This window comes from Podarcis erhardii, assembly GCF_964252035.2.
Source record: "Podarcis erhardii genome assembly, chromosome: 1".
NCBI lineage: Eukaryota > Metazoa > Chordata > Lepidosauria > Squamata > Lacertidae > Podarcis > Podarcis erhardii.
This window is the reverse complement of record NC_138497.1, coordinates 101,531,576-101,549,252: the sequence shown is the minus strand read 5'-3', so window position 1 is coordinate 101,549,252 and position 17,677 is coordinate 101,531,576.

The window sequence follows — 17,677 nt, the reverse complement described above, 5'->3', positions numbered from 1 at the left end:
GGATGGGCTCTAACTCAGTGGACCTCAAAGGGTGTGGTGTGCCACACTGTGTTGATGAGGAGATGAGAGTTGGTCTCAAATTAGTTCGCACCTCTCATTGAGGTACAAATGAATGAGGCTCATTTGTAATTATATTTTAGGAATGATTGATGTTCTTATGAGCTGCATTGTTTTATACTTTGTAATACGATCAAGGGACATTCGGAAAGTAGTTGTGTTCTATGTTACAAATCAAACATTGTTAGGAGTTGTTTCTTTTGATTTTCCAATGTATTTCTTATCAATGAAAAATTTGGTGTGGAAGTTTTTATTCTGAAAGTGTGGCCCAGAAAAAAAAAGGTTTGAGAGCCACTGGCCTAACTGCTAAACTTTTATGGTTCACTGTGTTGTATTTCAGTTATTGATATTGAATATTGTTGCTATTTTGGTAGTAATATTATATTATTGTTTAATGTGTTTAGAAAGGAACATGACCAGTTACCATCGTACAAGATAAAAATAGGAAAAAAACACAAAACCCAATTTCTAAAAGCAACAAATTATTCATAAAAAGCTCTAAAAACATTATTTTACAAATTGTAGAAAACAATAAAACCAGATTTACAATTATGCAATCAATAGACCATAAGTGACTAGGAAGGACTGGCCCAAAACATTTCGGCACCTGAGGTGAACCACAAAATGGTACCCCACTCCGCCCCAGACAGGGTAGGAAGTGTGAGTGAAGATCTACATCAGGAACAAGGGGAGAAATAAAGATCTACACTGGGAACAAGAGTGGGAGGAGACCAGCAGTACCTCCTATTGGCCAAAAGACCACTGTTTAGATGCCATTGGGTGAGCAGATCTGGCCTCCAAGGAGTGCACGGCAGCTGTCGCTACCACTGATCCTGCCACCTGAGGCGGTTGCCTCACCTTGCCTCATGTGTGGGCTGGGTGAAAGGCACCTCTGGGGCATAAAGTGTTTAGTGCTTCACCTGAAGAGCACAGTGGCTGAGTGAGGCAGTCCTTTAGGTAACCTGATCCCAAACTGCTTAGGGCTTTAAATTCTATAGGCAGAAACTTGAACTATGCTCAGTAGCATACTGGCAGCTGGCGCAGCTCCCTCAGCAGAGGCATTATATGGTGTTGGCATGATACTGCAAGTCAACAACCTAGCTGCTGTGTTCTGTACTAGCTGCAGCTTCTGAGTATAGCCCCAGGGAAGCCCCACATAGAGGGTGCAATAGTAATTAAATCATGATTTTAATTATGTTTGTATTCTATGGTTGTTGTTGGCCAAGCCGGGCTGGTAGCCAACAGGAAGATGGGCAGAGTATTAAAGTATTAATTATTATTATTGTTATCACCACCACCACTACCTTAGTTTGTGCGATATGGCCTAGCTGCCACTGTGCCATGTGAGCCCAAGAGCCATATCTACTCTACAATGTTCTCTAATATTTCAGGCATGAAAGAGATATATTTAAACCTAAGCAAGAAGAATAGTATTTCTTATTCTCCATGGGGGAGGGGGAGGGAAGAGAGACAGAATTTAAGAAGCCAAAGCGTTCAACAAAACAGTGAAACTCCCCCAACCCCACGAGCCTCTGTCAACCTGCTATAGTAACTTGAATTAAGTAATGTTCCCACAGAATGACAAATGACGTTTTTTGTATAATCCCTGTGTACAATCAGTCTGTACAAATTACAAAATCAATGGTCATTCTTTGTTCATTTTGTCTGCCTTTCTCCAGCTTATCAACATTAGTTACTTGTTGATATTTCTGCTGTGATGAATGAGTTACCTGAAATCCTTCCTATTTAAAGTCCAGGCTCACAGCTTAGTTTGCATTCCATACCTTTAATGTTCATTTTAGTAGATGGCAGAAATAGTAAGAAACACATCCTCCAGTCGTTCTTATTTACCAGAAGTCTTCATTTCCTGCACCTGACTCTTGTAAATCAAAGTCCCCTTTAAAATGCCTTTTAAAAATGTTGTGGAAAAGCTCAGCCTCACTGCCATCTAAAAGTATGCCTTTTGACTTAGGAAGCCTTCATGCTGCACGGGAAAGTGAGCAAAACAAAAGCTCAGGCCCTCAGAGCTAAAAGTTTATGGCTGGTATTAGTTGATTTCCATGTACATCAATTCTCAAATAGGTACTCCTGCTGCCTTTGCTCCAGGGCATGAAAATTCCATTTTCTGCAGCCTGACATCTAACCAAATTAAGTAACCCTAAGCACTTCCTAGTGTGATCATCTCTGAGCCAGTGGTGGCTAATGGTGGCAAATTAATTGCAACCCATACTTGGATTTGGACAAGTCTAGGATGGACAATCTAAAACTGACAGCAGGGCGTATGTTAGCAAACAGTAGAGGATGATGGAGAAAACTTGAAGAGGCATAAACCTGAAGATGGATGTGAGAAGCTGTAAAATAAGAAGTCTAGGCCAGTGAGGCTTTCTCAACTGGGAGCTTGTACTGATTGACCCCTCCCCTATTAAGTATCTGTCCACAAAGTTTAAGCAAGATGGATATTCTCTGGAAGGTACCTTCCCCAAGATCTTCACCTTTCAGGTGTCAGGCTGTCTAAACTGTGAGGTCTGCATACAATCCTGCATTATATTAAAACAAATTTACTAGGAAAAATCAAGGCTCTTAAATACTATTAAGTAATTATATCTGTCTTTAATAAAAGCCTACTATCAACCCCAAAGCAAAGTAGGAGACCTGTCTTCTCAAATCGTTATCTCTGGAACAAATCAAGCAAATACAATCAAAACAGCTGCAGTAATTGCCTAAAAATTACCACATTCAACAATACAAACGATGCCAGAGTGATGTTTAATGAGAGCTGCAGCTTTCAGCAACTAAGAGCAAAATTCAACATACTCTTCTAAACTGTGTCATTGACCTCTCTAATTTAATACACTGTTAATCTTCAAAAATTGGAAACAAATGCTTCAATTAAATGCAATTAATTTAACAATAAGCAGATGGCCACAGAATCCTCCTATAATTGGATCATGATTCAGTAGAAGAACATATGACATTTATTCTTACAAAAAATCAAACAAACAAAATGGGTATTCAGTATCAGTTGGTTCTTTTTCTTTAAATGTTCATAACAAACCAGACAACTGAATGTTCACAAATGACTGGGGCTGATTTAGGAATAAGGGAGGGTACATTCTATAGGTGATGATTTAGAACAGCAGATCTGTCATGAAGTTTTGCAGGCGCTGACCAAAGTTCCATGTCAATGATATATATTATTGTGTTGGTTAATTTTATAACAACATTAATGAATAGCAGTCAACAACAGTGATGCATCTAGCACATGAGCATGCAAGTAGCCGCAGCACACTTCTGGGACAATTTAAGCATGCTTAAATATCAGGTGGAAAGATTAGGGTGGGGCATACCTCATCAGTAGCAGACATGTGTCGGATGCATAAAGTTCCATTTCCTGCATGCCACAAAGCAGGTGTTGATGTCCAAGACAGATAGAAGTCAAGTCCAAAATGGTAAAAAGGATCAGAAGGATTTTGAATGGCACAGAGTTCTTGGTGCTAGTCAGGAACATAAAAAGCTTATACATAGCCCATCCAATACTGTCTACAGTGGTACCTCAGGTTACATATGCTTCAGGTTACAGACTCCGCTAACCCAGAAATAGTACCTCAGGTTAAGAACTTTGCTTCAGGATGAGAACAGAAATCATGCTCTGGTGACGTGGCAGCAACGAGAGGCCCCATCTTCAGGTTAAGAACAGTTTCAGGTTAAGAATGGAACGAATTAAGTGCTTAACCTGAGGTACCATTGTATCTACACTGACTAAAGGTGGCTCTCTAGGGTTTCAGACATATACCCTTCCCAGTCCTACCTGGAGATGCGAGAGATTGAACCTCACACATTTTGCATGCAAACCCTGTGTTCTATATCATTGAGCCTTGCCAGAGGCAGGTGTGTGGTCAGCCAGGAAAAGGCATCAGAAGCTTGGCAGAATCCTTGCACTAATAAGTGTAAGAATGAGGAACTAGCCTGAGACCATGCATTTATGGGGCCTAATGCACTTGAAACGGCCCCATGCAGTCAGATGAATGGAAGCAGCTACTGTACAATGGTACCTCGGGTTAAGTACTTAATTCGTTCCAGAGGTCCGTTCTTAACCTGAAACTGTTCTTAACCTGAAGCACCACTTTAGCTAATGGGACCTCCTGCTGCTGCCACGCCGCCGGAGCACAATTTCTGTTCTCATCCTGAAGCAGAGTTCTTAACCTGAAGCTCTATTTCTGGGTTAGCGGAGTCTGTAACCTGAAGCATATGTAACCTGAAGTGTATGTAACCCAAGGTACCACTGTACTAATAAGAGAAGAATTAATATATAAAATAAAAATAAGCAGCTTTGTATTTACGCATTAGCCTGACAAACATAGGTAAGAAGGGAACTGGATGTTGTATGTAACCTGAAGCATATGTAACTCGAGGTACCACTGTAATGAGGCAGGATCTTGACTAAAAACATTCAAATGTACTTTTGTAGAATTCATTGCAATGACCACTATGCGTTCACTGGCTTTTATTAGGAAGCCTGAAACTTAGAATAATCTATCATGCATAGCTTGTCAGATGTGATTGTTAGACTAAATGTGTAAACAACCTGGAATCACTATTCAGAAGATATTTCAAAATTCATTCTAGCGATACTTCATGTTCTGAAATGCCTGGAACCAGCCACGTTGACTCCTATAAAGAGAAACAGTTGTTGTACTGCTTTTAAGGTATGAAAGCGAAACCTTTGTGGAATCTCGACGGCTTTCTCCCAATGAGAGTTCCAAGGACAGTAGTAGGGATGTTCTGTTTTCTTTCCCAAGCTGTTTTTCACAATGGCTGACAAACAGGCAACAGACTGTGCAGAAGTGAGTGAGAAAACAGGGTTGTACATGTTAGTATAACAGTCTGAAATGAAGAGAGGAACTGAAAATTAGCTACAGTGGAGCTGCAGCAATAAAAAAAGGATAGGGGGAAATCAAAGGTTTTAGAAGAGTCAAAGATCTAATAGCCCACAATAATTAAAGTAAAATTAGAGAATTTAAGTGGGATGAGAACAGAAGACCATTCATTTTGTTCACTAAATGACAACCTTTTAAGCTAATTGGACATTTTAGTATCATTAGTTTCCAGTAAATAGAGTCAGAGGTTTGGCATTCACTGTGAAGAAGGAAGTGCTCAGGATCTACAAGAGATCAGCAGATCATTTCATGATCCAAAACAGAATAAAGAGCTGAACGAGGGCTGTCTGGTCATTCAACTTGTTTCCTTTTCTAGCCTCTTAGGGGTAAATGTCATTAAAATGGCAGTAAGAAATCAGTCATGGGAAAAATAAAACTCTACAAGCATATTTTAAAATTATTCTTTTAGGGAGAGATTTTTGTGTGTGTATGCCTTCCATCATCTTTTTACGCTTGCACAATAATGTTTGATCACCCTTGTGATAGTTGTAGTTGTCTTGGTTTTCATGGCTACAAATATTATTACTTGGACATTAAATTATCCCGCCCTTTGTAAAATCTAGCTGGCAATATAAAGCCCAGCTTTCCACATTGGTGGTTACTCTGCGTAGATTCTATGCTACATTAACATAGTACTGCTTGTAATTTCATCCCCCGGTACCAACCCCATCTAATTTCATTCTTTAATTTCATTGACTATGCCCTCCAGGGACTATAATTTTCACTCTGTGCTTCTGATTTCTGTGTGCTATTATCCATTGGCATGGGTACAGGAAGAAAGTGTGTGTGTGTAGGGGGAGAAGGACCAATTATTTGCAAAGGATATGTAGGGTCTAGGTTGCAAGCCATTAAGAAATGAGTGTTTTTATTTGTCCACAAAAAGTATCATCAGTCACAGAAAGGAGGAAGTCACTACCAAAATAGCATTTATGGCTCTACTTCTACCCTACTTTTGTCATGTAGCTCAAGAAATTCTACATATATCACCAACTGCAAAGTTGATTGTCACATGATGAACTATAGGGATGTCTGAGAATTCTGATGGAAAATGGGAACAGAAATTCCTGGTGTTCTCTTAATTTTTTCATGTCTGGAATTGAAATTAATCCAGCAAATACAATCGGTATTCACTATTATTGTTTTCAGTTGGCAAATGATATGTAATTCATAACTTCCCCTTCCCCATTTGCATTGTGCTTCCTTTGCATTGAAATAAATGGCCTTCACATTGAGATGAATGGTATGAAATAATGTAACAATAACATAATCAATTTGGTAAAATTTCACCACAGTAGAAAGCAAGATACTGTAAATAGCAATGGGAGGAATTCATGTCATGCTAAAACAAATATTCCATCAGTATTTCTGCTTGATTGACAGAATGACTTTTATTCTCTTCCCCCTGTGTGCTGTTCTGGGGATTCTCTTGACCCACAAGAACCAGTTTGGAGGAGGGGGTCACAGTGGGAAACCCACTTGCTTGCTTGAGCTCACTCCTGCTAGTGCAGTGATGGCCAAACTTGGCCCTCCAGCTAACAGGACCAGTGGTCAGGGATGATGGGAATTGTAGTCCCAAAACAGCTGGAGGGCCAAGTTTCGCCATGATCACGCTAGTGGAACTACTTAGTTGAAACCAACCTAGAGAGTTTATTGAAAGCCAAACTGCAGTGGAGCAGAAATGCCACTCCATGCAACCAACATGGGTCAGAACTTTTTACATCCTCAACACTGTCTCCCATAGGCATGTTGCCAATCATTAATTTTGCACATAAGGTAATATGTTTTTCAGTCTGGATACGTATTCCCTTAGAGCAGTAGTGCCTAGAAAATATTTCACTACTTGAAAATTGCCAAGAGTCTTAATGGACCACTTAATAAATTTCCTGCCTTGTGTAGCAGTTGTAACATACTGTGCTGGATGGTTTTTCATTGTATGTTTATAGATACATCATGGGTTAACTACCTGAATGAACCTTGCAGACCAGTGGTTTGGTAACCCCAGGTTAGATAAATGCCAGAAATGCAGGAAGGAGCAAATCACCATTTGTACAATGGTCGTGGAAAAAAATAACCAAATACAAATACAGTCATACCTTGGATTCTGAATGCCGTGGAACTCTTTGGCTCCCGAACGCCACAAACGTTTTGGCCCCCGAACACCACAAACCCAGAAGTGATTGTTCCGGTTTGCAAATGTTCTTTTGGAATCCGAACCGATGGGGCTTCCGTGGCTTCTGATTGGCCAATCAGAAGCTGCAATTTGGTTTTTGGAGGTTTTCGAAGTCGAACGGACTTCTGGAACGGATTCCGTTCAACTTCCAAGGTACGACTGTAGATGAAAACCTTCAAACAGAAAAAGAATTCACCACCATCCAACAAGATAGGAACAAATTCTAATTATGCCCACATAAAAGATTTTCTCTGCTATACTTTAATAACTTTTCCATGGTTTTAAAAATCTCATGGGGGTGAACAAACATAGTTGTTCCTTCACATGTGCTGGTGGCAAACAATTTCCCATACAGGCCTTTTTACAGACTTACTGCAATAACATTGTAGTAACTAGCCACCTCCTGTTAAATATTGGCAGCACTTCAGTAACTTTAAGATGGGATTTCTAGATATCAGCCAGCCAGTTTGCTACCATCACAGCTTGTGCTCAAACCCACCCACCACCTACATTCAATTCAGAAAGTTTTAGATGTAATTCGGACCTGCCAGATCGTTAACACAATCTCTGTACTTACAAATGGTGGCAACAAGCAGGTATAAGCATCTAGGGCTTTGATCAGATGTCAGACTATCCAGGGCTACAAAGAGGATAATATTCGTTCACAATCCAGCTTTGTCCCTTTCCTAATCTACTGTCAGAGCAATTTTCTACACTATTATCCCTTTGTTACTGCATGCTACTTTAGAAGGAACATTTTAAATGAAAACCCTGAAAGGAGGGAGCAAAAGCATGGCGTCAGATCATGAGTTAGCATTTTAGACAACCATTGCTGAAGTTTCCCTTTCCCCCTCTTAAGCCATATAAATACATGGAACCTAAAGTGTGTTTACTTGCAAGGTGTTTGAAATGCAAATAAACAAATCCACCAGATTCTATCTCAATCGGAATTATAGAACCAAAGCTGTACAAGCATATTGCCGTATTTAACAAACCTTTCAAAACTCCAAGTCTGAGCCACACTAGAAAATGCACAGGATGTATGTTTTTCTTCTGATACCATGGGGTAGTATTCAACTAAGTTTCAATCACTAGACCAATTGTAATTAGCATGTAACTTAATCATGTTCATTTACAGTGGTACCTCAGTTTTCGAATGTAATCCATTCTGGAAGACCGTTCGAGTTCTGAAACATTCGGAAACTGAAAACTCAATAGCCGACAGCTAGGCCTCAGAATCTTGCACTCAGTGGAAGACACGTGACATGTTCAACTTCCGAGGCGTGTTTGAAAACCGAAGCATTTACTTTCGGGTTTATAGCATTCAAAAACCGAAATGTTCGTCAATGGAGACGTTCGAAAACCGAGGTATCACTGTATTTCAGCAGCTCTACTCAGTAAAACTTAGTTGCATACCACCCACGGTGTACAATTAGTACTTCACGCCAGGGTGGCCAACTGGTAACTGGCCGGCTGCAACCAAGTAACTACCTTACCTTGTAATATTATACCTTGTATCATCTTGCTCACTACCAGAGCTCAGAGGCATAACTTCTGCAAGTTCTAGAGTTAGGCAGGCAGGCAGACCTCCTAATCATGTCTGTGTCGGGCAGTAGTGACTGAGGCTCACTCCCACCGTTGATACCATCACCAAACTTTTCGACAAGAGGAAAGTTTTTGTTTTGCTTATAACGAAGGGGAATATATATCCCATCTGGGTTTCTGAGCATTTGCAAACATGCCCCCCCCCCATTTTTTTTTTCATTTAGAGAAAGAGAGAAAGAAGCATGGGCTTGTCCGTCTTTCTCTGTATATTTTCAGAGTTGCAATTGAATTATATAAGTACTATTTCATGCTGAGCAGCAAATCCTGCTACTATCTCATTCATGTAGAAGCTTGCTGGTGGCAATCTCTGTTGGAGCCAAGTTTTATTGAATATCAAGCTCTATTGTCCTGGATTTTGTCCAATTTAAACTGAGCTATAGATATCAGCAATTAAAGGAGTTAGTTGAATCTGTGGTTTTTGGTTTTTTTAAAATAAGATGGTGAGGCACCAGTGAGTATGTCTGAAGGCAGCACTGTATAGGGAAGTTTTTAATGTTTGATTTTTTTGTTTGTGTTTTTATATTTTGCTGGAAGCCACCTGGAGTGGCTGGGGCAACCAGGTCAGATGGACGGCATATAAATAATAAAGTTGTTGTTGTTATTATTTTGTTGCAGATTCCCAATGGATTTTACACAGTGAGGTATTTTCAGGGCTGACCAATGGGACACAGTCTGGAGCAAGGCAGGAGTCAGGGCAGAAGAGCAAAGAGGATCACATAATAATCAGAAAAGCAGTATCAGAGTGCAAGCTATGAGGCAAGAGCAGAAACACACAACACACCAGAGCTTTGATGGCCAATCTTATATCCCTTCTTGCTCAGGAAAAACCAGATCCAGGGCAGAGCCTAGAAGATTCTTCAGTGAAAGCCTGCACTAATGTGCTTCACCACATGCAGGTAGTGGTCAACAGTTCCTGGCCCATCCCTGACCAGCTGTAGTTATGTCTTTCACCACTGGGATAGTGACTGCATTTACTTTGCATCCAGTGTGCTCCCCCCACTGCTTTGTGAAGCTGTGTACACATGATGTTACTCACAAACCACATCTATCCTGCAGTTCCTTAAGAAATACTGTGCGGAATGGAATGTTGCACTATTACAAACATTCCATCTGCGCAAGCATATTAACTTTCCAGCTGGAACAATACCCCCTCCTCTGTGTACTATTCTGGGGAGGGGGTTCTTTCAACCTCCCTCCCCGAGCCAATTTCAGGGGTATAAAGGGGGAGGAAGCCCTGTTGTGTAAGCAGAAGTCCTTATGCTTATGAGGTTTCTTAGGTGAATCATACCAATTGCATTTTTATTCATTTCCCCCCAAACCAGCTTCCATCAGATATGAAGACATTCATGTCCACTCTCCACCCACTGGTGTAGAAAGAGAGCAGGTGACTTGGAAACAGATCCAACTGTACTGGTAATGTAGGTGTCAGAGACCAAGCTGAGGAGTACAACTCTGATGAGGAATGGTGGGAGCCTAACCCTCCCCCTGCTCATGGCCAGGATTCTGAAACTCCACAGGAGCAGTGGAGTAGTGTTGATTTAGAAAATGGTTTGCTGAGGGGCACAGTTTGGAAGACAATAGTTGGGCAGAACAGTGTTGTGAAAGGCAAGAAGAAGAACGGGAAGAGAGTGAGCTAGCAGACTCTCTCTCACGGGATAATGTGCAGCTTCTCAGTCCCAAGGCTAGGAGATTAGTTAAGGTGGCTTTGCAAAAGGCTCAGTGGTTGCGAGATCAGGTGGCTAGGAGACGAGAGGATGGAAGTGACTAGAGGGAAGTGGGCGGAACCTTATTTGAGAGCACCTGCACTCTGAGAATGGTCGCTTGTTCTTTTGCTGCATTCATTAAACAGTTCTGTTACTGGTAAGAGACTGCTTTCTCTTTGTACTGCTTATCTATGGCCAAGGGGGGAGGAAGCAGAGCCCCTGAAGCCTGACAGTAGGGCTGCCAAATCAGAAGAAGAAGAAGAAGTTTTTGAGCTTTTTAAAATGAAATTCACCAAGATCTACCCTTCTGACATGGGTGGTTGCCACACATCTGGTTTTTCCAGGCCATTTCAGTGATTTTCTCACGGGCACTGTTTCTGACGACCGAATCCCAGCTGTGTCTGGGAAACATATGGCAACCCTAGGTAATATGTTCATAGCCCATGGTTAGCAGTTTCGGATATTTTGTCCTGCATTGTCTTATATAACTGAAAAGTGGGCCACAAAAGTCTTGTTATTTCCCACTCACAACAAAGCCACTTTATACAAGGGTGGAATGGCACAGGACTGAGTTTTTTGCTGGCAGCCTATAGATGCCACGTAAATGTCAAATGGCAGATATGCCTCTTCTTCAATACTTCCCTGATGCAATAGGCTGCCTTTGCACCAACATGAGGGAGAGAGGGAGACCCACAGCTGGAGTAAGATACTTCACTTGAGCCAGTTGCCCATTTTGCAAGTCGCTCTCTCAGTGTAGTGGATCATAGGCTTGGGGCCTTTTCCGTGCTGTGGTATGCATTAGGCATCACAAGAAATAACAACAGTACAATTTCTTACTGTCTACAGCACAATGCCAGAAAAAATAACCCATCAAATTAGGAAAGCACGAAAACAATAATATGACAGAAGCGTATGGTGTTCAAAAATAAATCAGAATTGTTCCAGCTTTAATTAACAAACAGAACAACATGCAAACAAAAGAGCATAAAGAATGGCTATATATCTGGATTTTCAGTCTGTCATCTCTATTTTTAAATCTGAGCATGTGAAGCTGTTCAAAACTGACAGGCCACAGTCTGAAAGTGTAGCATTTCATAACATCTTTGTGAAAGCAAAACAGGGACCTTTTTTTTCATCCTCCCAGCCTGCCCCCTTTAAAGTACAATGTCTGCTTCTAAATAAACACCTGGAGACATGAGATATTTAAGCTGTCAGTGATCATTCTTTCCCAGAACTGTCTAGGTGATCTGTAGAAAGGCTTCAATTTTTCTTGAATGTACAAGGAACGAGGGGGGAAGAGGAGATTGTGAGGAATGCGACATCTCTGTGAGAAAGCTGCTACGGTCATGGAGCCTGTAAATTTTCAGAGCTCAGGTTGTTGCATTAGGCATAGCTCATAGCTCAAATCTTCACTGTCAAGGGATGGCAAGTGGTATGGCCACACAGGAGGCCTGCTAGTAAGACAAAAAGAGAGGGTAAAAATAATTGCTCAGCTCCTTCTGTGAATGAGGCAACCTGAGACTTTCATATTTTACAGCTTTCCTGTGCCTCATGGGCTGGCTTTGAGGTCCAGGCATCATGCCTGAAACAATTAGACACCCTGGAACCAAAAGTTCACATCTGACAGGGTCAACACAGTACTTCCTCCTCCTATGGTTGCGATGATCAAACAAGAGGTCGTGCGGTTTTTACTGGATGTGAGAGCTTTTTACAAAGGGAGATTGAAAACTCAAAAAGCTCTGTTTGGACATTAAAGTATCCGTGGCATTTTTTAGACGAGCAGTGGTTGGCTTCTGGTATTTCTGATTAAAATGTTCCACTTCAGAAGCTTCCCATAATACTCCTGTTTTGAGTTTGGTTTCTTTTTCCCCCTGTTGTGTAAGATAGTGAAGTGGAACTTTTGAAATGGGGCTGGCCCAGGACATTTTGCTGCCTGAAGAAAAGGACGTTGGTTGTCTATGTCCTCCCCACAACACTGTTTCATATATAGAAGCTGACCAGGCTGCTGGTTGAAAAACATTGCTGTCAAGATTCAGCAGGTGCCCACTATCTGCACTTTCCAGAAACAACTGAATAAATTTCTTTTCTAAAAAGCTTTCCAGTTTCTGTTTTGTTTTAAACTGTTTTTTCAGCAATGGTTACTGAATTTTGTACATAGCCTTGAAATGTGTGAGGATGGCAATCAATCAATCAAAGTTGGATCTTACGTCAATACCCATGATAGAGCAATTGTTTCCACTGTACCCAAGAGAAACTGGGGAGGCCATATAGCTCTATTCTCTTAACATCTCATTGCTGCTCCCCGGTTCTCAAATATTTCCTCCTGAGAAAACCACCTCCCTCTGCCTAGAGAAGAAGAAGAAGAAGAAGAAGAAGAAGAAGAAGAAGAAGAGGAGGAGTTTGGATTTGATATCCCACTTTATCACTACCTGAAGGAGTCCCAAAGCGGCTAACATTCTCCTTTCCCTTCCTGCCCTACAACAAACACTCTGTGAGGTGAGTGGGGCTGAGAGACTTCAAAGAAGTGTGACTGGCCCAAGGTCACCCAGCAGCTGCGTGTGGAGGAGTGGAGACACGAACCCGGTTCCCCAGATTACGAGTCTATCTCTCTTAACCACTACACCACACTGGCTTTCAGAGATAGGGCCAGCCTTGGGAAGAAGTGTTCATATGTACATGATACTATTTGCACATGAAGACTTCAATATGAACCCCCAGAACATCATGTAGGGGTAGCAGAGAGGAGATCATTCTGTCTGGCAAGCAGAAATGCTTGCAATGACAGAATGACCAGAAAGGTACAATGTTGAATTCGTTCCAAGCTCTCCAGCTCTTTGCTTCAAGTTTCCTCCTATATTCTAGTAACAGGATACAGGTGGCCACCATTTTATGTGCGTCCAAATGACGTGGGATTGCTGATGCACAGGTCCTTTCGTACCTGGAAGAGGGCAGAATGGGGGGTGGAATTGGGGCGGGGCGGGGCAGAAGAGGGTAGGGCACACTTAGGCGTGCTCTTCCGATGTGCACGGCAACCAGGAATGGAACCCCTGTGCAAAATGATCAACACCTGTCCTACATTTAACAGGAATCTTCCTGGGCTGAACAAGAGGTGATGTGGACTATGTCAGATTTCCCCATACTGAAAATAAACAAACAAACAAATAAATAAAAAATATCACATATACATTTTTTTCCTGATCAAATTGTCTTGGAAGCCAATCCATAATGGCAAGCCTATGCATTTACAGCTGGGGTGCATTTGCAGCTGCAATGTTTGAGGGAATAATAAAGGATTCTAATACATGGAACCTTTTTTTTTCCAAGTCCATTACCATAAAAGAAAAAGAAAAAAGTGACATATTTGGTTACTATTGCTGTCCAAAAACCACAAAACATGGAATGTGAGAGTTGTTCTTCGTTTGCAGGATTACTTCCATAACAAGAATTAGCTTTGGTAGCAAATATTTTGAATATGAGGTTGATGTTCTTATCCTTGGAATATACTGCTTTAGATTCTGAAAACCTGCCAGAATATTTCTTTATTCTCCCAGTGTTTTAGCATATATCGGTATAGGACTGTGTTGATTACAACTATAAAATACAAATTGGCTCACAGCTCTCTCTCCAAGACTGTGTGAGGATTAAATCCATAATACCTGGGCCTGATACTTTTGATAAATCTCAATTGAAGATTCCACATCCATGCTGCATACAAATGTCTCTGCTTCTACGTGCTTTTCTCTCCCACACATATTTTTAATCACAGAGGAGCAGAATCATTTGTTGTGAGAAGACTTTATTGGATGCAAGAAATACACACCTGTGCTGGAGGCAAGGAAAACAAATAGGTATATAAAAGGAGAATTCCCTGGACACAAGATCCAGGTTTGGGCCAAATACTCTTTAGTGAGAGAACCCCAGCAGAGATTAAAAATCACAAATTCAGCAAAGTAAAGCATGAAAATATAGGCTGTTAGAGCTTTAAAATATGCTCTTATGAGTTCCAAAACAGTCTCCTGTTTCCCCAGCATAGAAAAATACCACATGTTTGGTAACTTAAAAAAATGTTTACTTACAAACTCTCCAAAGGTCAGATTCATGTGCTTCTCCATACAGCAGTCAGAAAACACAGACAGTAAAACTTGGCCTAGTTATAGTGTTGAGCATTCAGTGATGGTGGGGGCAGGGGACACAAAAGAATGTGAAAGTGCATTAGGAGTAGACACAATATACTGCAGGAAGCATCCCACTTACTAAAAATTGGTACTGTTTGCTATTAATGAGATTTTCACATAGCCAAAGCTGACAAGGTATGTGACAACATTGCTATTCTCAGAATGAAGACTTAAAAACAAACAAAAAAACCCCCTGCTCAAACTGGCACAAACAATGTGATCACGAGAGTTTCAAATAACACTTTGTCTCCCCCAAAATTCCACACTAAAAATTTGCTAGCAATCGTTTCGTACAGTCCTATGTAAACCATAGTCATTAACCCTATTTGAGTGCTATTAGCTCTCATGCGCATCTGCATGGAAACAAGAAGTGGAGCTACATATGTGCTATTTGTGACTGTGTCCAAAATACTAACAAGACTTACTGACACACACACACACGATACACAGAAGAGCTAATAACACCCAAACAGGATGAATGGCTTTGGCAAACCATCTTCATTTGTCTCCAGTGTTGGTTTGGAAGTCACAGCTTTGAATTCTAAATCAGTATCCTATCCAATGCACACTAGTTCCATTTTGTGCAACTCAACGTCCATCTTCTCTGTGTATGCCCTGCACTCTCCCCCAAACTGTTCCAGAGGGCTTGAGAAATACCTAGAATGGGATTAGGTCATGTAGGGGCACAAGAGGAGGAGGAGGTGAAGATCTGTTGCACAACTAGAAGTCATTGCACTGAGGGAATGAGTTTGTTGAATACTGCCCATACTTCCAGACTATCATTATTTCCCACTTCCTAACTGAAGTCTGTTAGGAGTACCAGGAATTGTAGCTCTGTGAGAGGCAAACTACAGTTTCCAGGATTCTTTGGGGGAAATAAAGTGCTTTAAATGTATGGTGTTTGCTCAGCCTGTAGCTGTTTTTGTTTATGGTGCTGTTCTTACATTTTATTCTTCATAATTGCTTTGAATTATTGCCATGAGCCTGCTGAATAAAAGTGGGACTGAAATGTTTTAAATGTATATATACAGTGGTACCTTGGTTTACGAACTTAATCCATTCTGGAAGTCCGTCCTGGAAGTCTGGGAAGCATGCTTTCCCATAGCAGCAGGGGACTCAATTTACAAATGGAAAACACTCAACAGGAAGTGAAACATGTTTTTATTCCAAGGCAAAGTTTACAAACCAAAACACCTACATCCAGGTTTGCATCGTTCTTAATCCACGTTGTTCATAAACTAAGCTGTTCTAAAACCAAGGTACCACTGTATATGTATACATGCCAGAGACTGGCTGAGAAGAAAAGCAAACACACAAAAAAGTGGCTCTCTCATGAATGACTGTTTATGAATTTTATGTTATTAATAATCTTTGTAATTTCTAGGTTCACCTTCCAGATTTCCTTTAGGTATAAAACTTACTTTAGCAGCAGTGGAAACTCTTTGTACCTGATATATGGAAATTATCTCTTTGTATTTAAGCATTAAACAGCAGGACCAGTGAAAAAAGTGCCAGTACAACAACCTCTCTCCCTGTTTTCCTAGATAAATTCCATGGCTATTACAACGCAAGCCCTACAGTAAAGCTGCACTTTTCAATGAAGTGTCCTGCAGGGTTCTCTTCTTGCAACAGAGGAAGAAGAAATTAAAGCACAGAGCTGGACATCATGCACCTTGTAGCCATGACAATAGCAGAGCTAATTCTGCAGGGACTGGTTGCTACCACTGTGAAGAGGTTCTCTGTATATTTCTCCCTCTTTGAATGCAAAAGCCCTTGAAAGCATGAAGAAGGCAATGAATTAGATTAGCATTTGAGATTATAGCTAACATCATAGCCCATGTTCGGAGCCCACAGGTCAAGAGCTGCTTCTGTGTTGTGCGGTTTTTGGCAAACAATGACACCAAGAGCTAACCACAACCTTTGCAGAGTACATTTGTAAGAGACCAACCATGAAGTTTCACTCTGAGAATTTTTTCCAGCTTAGCTGAAAAGGCATAACAATAGCCGGTCAAGGACAGTGTGTACAATACCTTTTCACATGGGGGCAAATGCAATCAAGAGATTTCACACATATTTGTGCAGCCTGAGAAACATCCTTAATGTGTAGGGACACAGTCAAGGGGAAGAGCATGAAAGATAAATTATCTGGCTCCCAGCTACAGCCCGCCTGTGGATAGGAGCAGATTGACTCAGCTGAGTACAACAAGCTTTGGGAACAAGAGATTGTAAATGCCTGCTACCAAAGTACAGGCACCAAAAGCAGAACACCTTATTTTCCCCTGCTTCCAAACCTTTCACATTTTCTTCTCCTTCATTGATCTTGCTTGATAATTCCATCATCCTTTCATGAGGTTTTGAAACAGAAAGGCAAGTGAAATGGTATTCTATGGAATGTTCTGTAAAGCTACAGCAGCTAATCAGGTTAATTGGTTCTAAGTAATTGTTTGGCTGTTAACATTACTTGGGTTATTTGGTATGACAATTTGCTGGTTGGGTGAAAATCATAGCAACATGATGAAGATCCATACCAAGCAAAGCTCAACTTCCACTTGCTATACGGTCTAGTGTAAAGGAAATAGCCTTTGCGAATGTTCAAAGAAGAGCCCGGGTTGCTCTTGAAGCTGCATGTTAATCTGATAAAGTCTAGTTTTGCAACTCCAAAACTATACAGGCCAAGGTTAGGGAACCTGTGGGCATCCATATGCTGCTGAACTATAACTCCCTTCTGCCTCAGCATGCACAGGTTGTCAAGAGTATGGCCTGCCTCTGTGTCATTAGATACCTTGCATGTAGCAGCCCAGCCAGCTAGTACAGCCCCAGCACTGGCGTCAGTGAAAAGCACCCACTTCAGAGAAGGCACTGTGGGATATTTCTGACAGTGAACTGGCCCTGTCATCTCCACATTCATCACCAAGGATGAAAGGTGACTACACTGATGCAAACAGACTATGTTCAGCCTACTCAGAGGAGTGCTTGCTTGCTTGCCCAATCCTGAGATTTGGGATGTCAACAACACTAATAAAAGTGCAT